General features: G+C 43.9%; 1 protein-coding gene across 1 annotated transcript in view; it reads left to right on the top strand.

The window, feature by feature from the left end:
• Positions 1 to 3,387: 3,387 nt before the first annotated feature.
• HK3 (hexokinase 3) overlaps positions 3,388 to 9,253 on the top strand; it is a 119,989-nt gene continuing 114,123 nt past the window's right edge. Inside the window, exon 1 of the mRNA XM_077265713.1 lies at positions 3,388 to 3,511. The gene's annotated coding sequence lies outside the window, so the exon portion shown is untranslated. The remainder of the gene's footprint in view (positions 3,512 to 9,253) is intronic.

Genomic DNA, 9,253 nt, shown 5'->3' with positions numbered 1-9,253 from the left:
TTGTGACTGGTGAGCTATTGGGAGTACTCGTCACGCAAGAAGTATACAGTCTGAGAGCGCTACTGAGTGGCACATCTTAAATAAAATAAACCTTTTAAAATTTTGGCATTAATAATGTTTGAGGTGATGGGCTTCTCTATTGGGATACTGCCCTTGAATCAAAGTTCCTATTGACAGCATTTCATTGACTTCACGGCTGCTGTTGCAGTACAAGGCAGAGGGTCAATTGTAAAGAAGCAGGAAATTTGTGAGGTGCTAGCAAATACCCTTAATAATCAAATAAGAATGATTACCTGAATTCTAAATAACATTAAACTCATAATGATGCAATGGTAGGTCGAAATATTGATAATTGCTGCTTTGCCAAGTCACCATGTGCACATGTAATGTGTGATGTGTCAGTTTTACTGCCTGCGCTTAGATGATAACATACTAGAAGTTGCACACATGCATACAAAACCGAAACAAAGCGCACATACAGTATGTTTATTCTACATGACACTGTGACACGTAACTAATCACAAAATAAAATCTCAGAATATTTTAAGTAAGTTTATGATTTTGTTGGGCTGCATTCATAGCCATCTTGGGCTGCAGGTTGGACCTAAAGAAAAAATACAAAGGAGCTATGTCATTAGCGCTATTCCGGGACTCCGTGACGTACAGTAGGGTTAGGAAGTAAAAGTGGCATGCAAGCAATAGTGAACACAGAGAGAAGAGGCTGCTGGATTCGGGAATGGAGTTCCTAATAGTTTACCTTCATGCTCCAAAAGGTGATATGTCATCCAAAGTATAATGAAAGCACTGTACATACAAAAGAGATCTCCGGATAATTCTAATGAAAACGTGTGAGGATTTCTGTGGATTATTGTTTCCTTTCCTAGCTTTTCAGCTTTACTGCCTTTTTCGGATCATTTTACTGATCCTAGACTTCATCTGGTATGTAGGTTTTGAGCTACAGTGCCTTGTGAAAGTATTCGGCCCCCTGGAACTTTTCAACTTTTTCCCACATATTATGCGGAAGTGGAAGTGGAACACAATTGTGAAGTTGAATGAAATTTATTGGTTATTTTAAATTTTTGTGGAGATTCAAAAACTGAAAAGTGGGGCATGCAATATTATTTGGCCCCTTTAGTTTCAGTGCAGCAAACTCACTCCAGAAGTTCATTGTGGATCTCTGAATGATCCAATGTTGTCCTAAATGCCTAATGATGATAAATATAATCCACCTGTGTGTAATCAAGTTTCCGTATAAATGCACCTGCTCTGTGATAGTCTCAGGGTTCTGTTTGACGCACAGACAGCATCATGAAGACCAAGCAACACAACAGGCAGGTCCGTGATACTGTTGTGGACAAGTTTAAAGCCGGATTTGGATACAAAATGATTTCCAAAACTTTAAACATCCCAAGGAGCAATGGGCCCTCTAAACTTTCATCTCAAACAAGGAGAAGACTGATCAGAGATGCAGCCAAGAAGCTCATAATACTTCTGGATTAACTGCAGAGATCTACAGCTGAGGTGGGACAGTCTATCCATAGGACAACAACCAGTCGTACAATGCACAAATCTGGCCTTTATGGAAGAGTGGCAAGAAGAAAGCCATTTCTCAAAGATACACCAAACATGTGGAAGAAGGTGCTCTGGTCAGATGAAACCAAAATCTAACTATTAGCAACAATGCTAAACGATATGTTTGGCGTAAAGGCAACACAGCTCATCACCCTGAACACACCATCCCCACTGTCAAACATGGTGGTGGCAGCATCATGGTTTGGGCCTGCTTTTCTTCAGCAGGGACAGGGAAGATGGTTAAAATTGATGGGAAGATGGATGGAGCCAAATACAGGACCATTCTTGAAGAAAACCTGTTGGAGTCTGTAAAAGACCTGAGACTGGGACAGAGATTTGTCTTCCAACAAGACAATGATCCCAAACATAAAGCAAAATCTACAATGGAATGGTTCACAAATAAACGTATCCAGGTGTTAGAATGGCCAAGTCAAAGTCCAGACCTCAATCCAATCGAGAATCTGCGGAAAGAGCTGAAAACTGCTGTTCACAAACGATCTCCATCAAACCTCACTGAGCCCGAGCTGTTTGCCAAGGAAGAATGGGCAAGAATTTCAGTCTCTCGATGTACAAAACTGATAGAGACATACCCCAAGCGACTTGCAGCTGTAATCGCAGCAAAAAGTGGCGCAACAAAGTATTAAGTTAAAGGGGCCAAAAAATATTGCACGCCCCACTTTTCAGTTTTTGAATTTCCACAAAAATTTAAAATAAGCAATAAATTTTGTTCAACTTCATAATTGTGTTCCACTTGTTGTTGATTCTTCAACAAAAATTTACATTTGGTATCTTTATGCTTGAAGCCTGATATGTGGGAAAAGGTTGAAAAGTTTCAGGGGTCCGAATACTTTCGCAAGGCACTGTGTATGTCTCATTAGGTCTCTTGTAAACTACAATACTGACATTAACATGACAATCATCTGCCATTCCCATCTTAAAGTGACCAGTGGTGGCAAGTGAAATAATCTTTCTTATCTTGCTGTATCTTACACTAGGTAGACAGGCTGTCTTAATAACTGTATGCTAACTGGGGTGCATTTACACTGTGTGATTATCTGGAATGAGGAATGCTCATATCCTAATAGTCTAGCAGTGTAAACAGGCTGCCGATTACCTGTCACACAAGCAAAATGCTTCTTCATCCAGTGAAATGATCTTTTGGGGTGCTCAAAATCATCTTTCTCGGCAGCACATTGTGTAAATAACACGTCATGTTGAAAACAATGTGCACAGAACGATCTATTAACAGTCGTTCTGTGCGTTTCATAAATGCAGATCTGCCTTTCCAGAACAGGCTATTAAATCGGATTATATATGGCCAATCAGCGCTTACGGGTGAGGATCTGCCAGTGTAGATGAGTGCTAACTCTTAAAATTGACAGATTCGTCTATGAAAAACCTTTTTAAGTGAATATTTCAAGTTAACAATCTGGGTCTCACATATAAAAAGCAAGTGGAATCAAAATAATGAAATTATGAATGGCATCCAATCAGATAACTCTATTTGTATTACTGAAACAGAAGATGTAACCTGATTGGCTGTTTTATATGTTCTTTTTTAGATGAAATCTTAATTATTTCTGCATTTTTGAGAACAGCATGTTAGAAAAAAAAACATATCACTCACTAATTTGTACCTGACCCGCCTGTAAGTAAATGCAGTAGGCATGAGACAGTGACTCATTCAGGTGGACTATTATCCAGTCCTCTAAATCTAGGCTCTTTACTGATCAGCACATATTAGCATAAGTGTGTACACAATCCCTAGGCATTTGGGCTTGTTCCTCATATTGGTGCCAGGGGTAGGAGTGACCCATTAAAATGTCAGAGGGAGGAGTGATGCATTGTGATGGCACAGCATAGAGGGTGTGTATGGGAAATAGTATATGGTGAAAGACTGGAATCCTGCAAGTCCAACTCACAATACACTTTGCCTTAGGTACGTATCAGTGCTGGAGGATCCTCTGCTCCTCTGCTCTCCAGCTGATGTTTTCTATTACTTACTGCCTAAAAACTGTTTATTATAGTAGGGTGTTTATAACATGCGGGTTGTTGTAGATTCCACTATTTGTATTTATTGCATGTGTTATACTTTTAGCTGGTGAACTTGGGAGGATATGAATCTAGCAGTGTATCATTTTCCTAGCAGCTGTTTAGCTGTGTCATGTTTTAAAACATTTTTCTATTATTATTATTATATTATCTTTTTGGCTTATCAGTATTATTCCATATTTCCTTTCGTTAGGCTCGGTTCATACCACTATGGCCGCATTTAAACCCCATTGTATGTTGCACATTTATTGGCCGTTATTAGCATTTTCAGATTCCATTGATTGGTGGGGTTACAAGAGGGCTTTGCCGGTATGGTATATACACTGTATACGGCAGGATTCACAAGAGCAGTGTGATATGTGATGCAAGGCTTCTTTTACAAGAAGTTACAAGATATCCTGTACGGTGCAGGAGGTGATCACAGAAGCATATGGCAAAGAATAATGAAAATGTAGAAGAATACTGCTTGTGACTTCTGTGCATCCAAATGGAAATAATTAGAGCATAATATACTTATCGGGATAGTCAAACTCTTTAATGAGCCTCTTCAGCTGCGATGCAAGCTTTAAGGCTTCTGCAGTTTTAGGAGATAATGTTCATTCAGCTAAGCATAACTGCTGGGAGCTTGTAATGTATGTCTTGTCAAAATTCACCCCTGATGCTGATTTCTCAGGGGCTGGAGGTGCAGACTTGGGGTTCGCTCACAATAGCATATAACATGGCCGAGTGCTATCGATGATTTATAGGATACCACCCGGACCAGTATTATACTATGGGGCAGTGCCGACTTTCTTTCTTATGCCGATTTGGCATGCAGCGGGTGTATCCGATAATCGAACCATGCGCACCCATGCAAATCTATGGGTGCATGTGAAACATTGGACTGCACTTGGATGTCATCCGAGTGCAGTCTGATTTATGCTGACACTGACGATGGAGAACATGGAGAAATTAAGTTTTCAGTCTTATGTGTACCTGTGCTGCCATTCTGTTATGTGAGCAAATCGAATCACAATAAATGAAACTCATTTGCATAATTAATCAGATTCTCCCAAATGACAGAACAAATGGCTATGTGACCGCAGCCCCAAGACATGTGCTGTGTAACTGGCCGCCTAAAATACTATGAGGTCAATACACATTTATGTATTGAGTAGCCAGTGGCCCAATTCATGTTAAAGGGAACCTGGCAGCTGCCTTAGCTCCACTAAACCCCCACCATGTACCTATAGCAAGCAACCATTTCCTGCATTCTAGCAACTCCCTTATCAATTGCTGAATTAATATAAAACTAGATGTTTCCAGCCAGCTAACACTCAGCACGCTCATTGCTATCTAATTAACGCTGCTGGTGATTAAACTAAAGTAAATAATGACAACATTCAATAGCGCTTACGCAGGTGGTAAATTAACTTAAAATGAAGTTAATAACAATAGTGTGGTGATGTGTTGGGGGCTGGATTATGTGTGGTAATGGGGTGGGGGGGCGGGATTATGTGTGGTAATGTGGTGGGGGGGCGTTATTATGTGTGGTGATGTGGGGGGGGGTGGGATTATGTGTTGTAATGTGGTGGAGGGGCGGGATTATGTGTGTGTGGTGGGGGCCTGGATTATGTGTGGTAATGTGGTGGGGGCCTGGATTATGTGTGGTTATATGGTGGGGGTCGGGATTGTGTGTGGTAATGTGGTGGGAGGGCAGGATTATGTGTGGTAATGTGGTGGGGGTGGGATTATGTGTGGTAATGTGGTGGGGGGCAGGATTATGTGTGGTAATGTGGGGGGCGGGATTATGTGTGGTAATGTGGTGGAAAGGCGGGATTATGTGTGTGTGGTGGGGGGCCTGGATTATGTGTGATAATGTAGTGGGGGGGCAGGATTATGTGTGGTATTGTGGTGGGGGGCTGTTATGATCTGGTGGCCTAAGAGCAGCATGAGACGTACTCTGGAGAAGGTGGTACCTGTACTGACCGCAGACCCTGAACTTAACACTGCAACTAGAAGTAGCCGTGGAATGTACCTAGCGCTCCCTAGACATCTCGACACAGCCGGAGGACTAGTTACCCCTAGAGATAGAAAAGGGAAAACTATCTTGCCTCAGAGAAAATTCCCAAAGGATAGACAGCCCCCCCCCACAAATATTGACTGTGAGAGGAGAGGGAAAAAACATACACAGACTGAAATCAGAATTTAGCAAAGGAGGCCACTTCTAGCTAAATAGAAAGGATAGGACAGAGTACTATGCGGTCAGTATTAAAACACTAGAAAATATCCACCACAGAAAATACAAAATCTCCACAGCTAACTAAAGATATGGAGGGTATATCTGCATCTCCAGAGATACCAGCTTGGCTAAACAAATCCTTATACAGACCAAGCTGGACAAGACAAAAACATGGAAAAGAACTGAACAATAAGGCCACAGCATGTGGACAGCAAAAAATCAAGGCCAGAACTTATCTTTGTTGAAATGAAGTGCAAAGCAGGAGAGACCAGGCAGAGATGTGAATCCTCCAGGAACAATGGACAACTGGCACTGACTAAAGGGTGAAGCAAGACTAAATAGCCCAGTCAGAATTGCAAAAAGTGAACACACATGACAAATGCTGTGATTCAGAGACAGCAGCGCTACCACTTACAATCACCGGAGGGAGCCCAAGAGCAGAATTCACAACAGGGGGCCTGGATTATGTGTGGTTATGTGGTGGGGGGGCGGGATTATGTGTGGTAATGTGGTGGGAGGGCGGGATTATGTGTGGTAATGTGGTGGGGGCGGGATTATGTGCGGTAATGTGGTGGGGGGGGCGGGATTATGTGTAGTAATATGGTGATGTGGCAGGATTATGTGTGGTGATATGGTGGGGGGCTGGATTATGTGTGGTGGAGGGGCGGGATTATGTGTGGTAATGTAGTGGGGGGTGGGATTATGTGTGGTGATGTGGTGGGGGCCTGGATTTTGTGTGGTTATGTGGTGGGGGGCAGGATTATGTGTGGTAATGTGGTTGGAGGGCGGGATTATGTGTGGTAATGTGGTGGGGGCGGGATTATCTGTGGTAATGTGGTGGGGGGCAGGATTATGTGTAGTAATATGGTGGGGTGGCGGGATTATGTGTGGTGATGTGGTGGGGGGGCGGGATTATGTGTTCTAATGTGGTGGAGGGGCGGGATTATGTGTGTGTGGTAATGTAGTGGGGGGGCGGGATTATGTGTGGTAATGTGGTGGGGGCCTGGATTATGTGTGGTTATGTGGTGGGGGCGGGATTGTGTGTGGTAATGTGGTGGGAGGGCAGGATTATGTGTGGTAATGTGGTGGGGGTGGGATTATATGTGGTAATGTGGTGGGGGGCAGAATTATGTGTGGTAATGTGGGGGGCGGGATTATGTGTGGTAATGTGGTGGAAAGGCGGGATTATGTGTGTGTGGTTGGGGCCTGGATTATGTGTGATAATGTAGTGGGGGGGCGGGATTATGTGTGGTAATGTGGTGGGGGGCCTGGATTATGTGTGGTATTGTGGTGGGAGGGCGGGATTATGTGTGGTAATGTGGGGGGCGGGATTATGTGTGGTAATGTGGGGGGCGGGATTATCTGTGGTAATGTGGTGGGGGGTGGGATTATGTGTAGTAATATGGTGGTGTGGCGGGATTATGTGTGGTGATGTGGTGGGGGGTGGGATTATATGTGGTGATGTGGTGGGGGCCTGGATTATGTGTGGTAATGTGGTGGGGGGGTAGGATTATGTGTAGTAATATGGTGGGGTGGCGGGATTATGTGTGGTGATATGGTGGGGAGCTGGATTATGTGTGGTAATGTGGGGGGGCGGGATTATGTGTGGTAATATGGTGGAGGGGCGGGATTATATGTGTGGTGGGGGGCCTGGATTATGTGTGGTAATGTAGTGGGGGGGATTATGTGTGGTAATGTGGTGGGGGGCCTGGATTATGTGTGGTTTTGTGGTGGGGGGTGGGATTATGTGTGGTAATGTGGTGGGGGGCGGGATTATTTGTGGTAATGTGGTGGGAGGGCGGGATTATGTGTAGTAATATGGTGGTGTGGCGGGATTATGTGTGGTGATGTGGTGGGGGGTGGGATTATATGGTAATAGGGTGAGGGGGCGGTATTATGTGTGGTGATGTGTTGGGGGGCGGGATTGTGTGGTGATGTGTTGGGAGGCAGGATTATGTGTGGTGATGTGTTGAAGGGGCGGGATTATGTGTGGTGATGTGGTGGGGGGTGGGATTATGTGTGGTGATGTGGTGACGGGGCGGGATTTGTGGGGGGCAGGATTGTGTGTGGTGATGTGGTGCTGATTGTGTGTGGTAATGCGGTTGGGGGCAGGATTATATGTGGTAATGCGGTTGGTGGCAGGATTATATGTGGTAATGTGGTGGGGGCCGGTTTATGTGTGGTAATGTGGTGGGGCACGGGATTATGTGTGATAATGGGCTGGGGCACGATTATGTGTGGTGATGTGGTGGGGCGGAACTACTGTGCAGGGGGCGGGATTAGCGAGTAATCACGATGCCTCTTATATATATATAGATCATCTTTGAAGCTGAGATCATGCTAGTGGGTGACTAGTCAGGGGATGTGCATTGATTTCCCCAGACTAATCCTTTCTCTCATCATGTAAGCACTCCTCCCCGTGGGTGTGAGCAACAATATTATCACGGGTAACATCACTGCCAGCTCAGCAAAGCCGGGTGTAAATCCCAAGCTTCATCAATGCACTGCACATGCCCAGTGATGCCGAACGTTGGCAGCCATGGAGGAGATCCACATTTACCAGCTGAAAATGAAAAGCCTGTCTTAAAGTCCTCATATGCTACAATGAAACACATAAACCATCAATGATAACTATATTTAAATTTTAATAATCGTATCATAGCCCGAAGAAGCTGGTGAAATATGCCCAGCTTCATTGCGTATTCCCAAGAAAAGAGAATGTATGGCACATGCTCGAGATTTTCAAAGCATTGGCTGTGACATCGCTTTTGCATCATATTGCTTATGCCCACAGAGTCATGCTTACATGATGAAATGGAGGATTCGTCCTCTGAAATTGCCCCCACCCTCCGCTTCCGACTAGTCAAGTACTAATTTTTCAACTTCAAAGTCAATTTTTTATTAACTCAGCAGTGAATAAGATGCATAAAGCGACTTGTTAAAATACAGGCTTAGTGTCTTATAAGTGATAGAGCTTGTGTCTCAGCTGCGACAATGGCTTTATATTATAGGCTAGCTGTACGTAATTAGTGACTTGATCTGTTCAGTACACTAAGAAAAATAATTTAAACAATGCTTGAGAATAGGTAACAAAAATTCTGCACCACTTTAATTTCAATACTGCCTGGTCTGCCACCAGTCTATACATCCTGCAGTAGTGATGTCATCATGACACAGTGACTACTGCAGCCAATCAGTGGCTGATATGCATTACTGCAGCCAATCAGTGGCTGATATGCATTACTGCAGCCAATCAGTGGCTGATATGCATTACTGCAGCCAGTGATTGGCTGGGAAGTCAGTTCTTGTGCATCAAGAGGGATCAGAAAGTAGAGCCCATGGGGAAGGTAACTAGAGACATGTATGAATGGGAGTAGCGGGGGGATTCACTTTTTCTGTTTATCCATT

This window comes from Ranitomeya variabilis, chromosome 5, assembly GCF_051348905.1.
Source record: "Ranitomeya variabilis isolate aRanVar5 chromosome 5, aRanVar5.hap1, whole genome shotgun sequence".
Lineage (NCBI taxonomy): Eukaryota > Metazoa > Chordata > Amphibia > Anura > Dendrobatidae > Ranitomeya > Ranitomeya variabilis.
The sequence above is the reverse complement of the archived record's forward strand: the minus strand, read 5'-3'. Positions and strand labels throughout refer to the sequence as shown.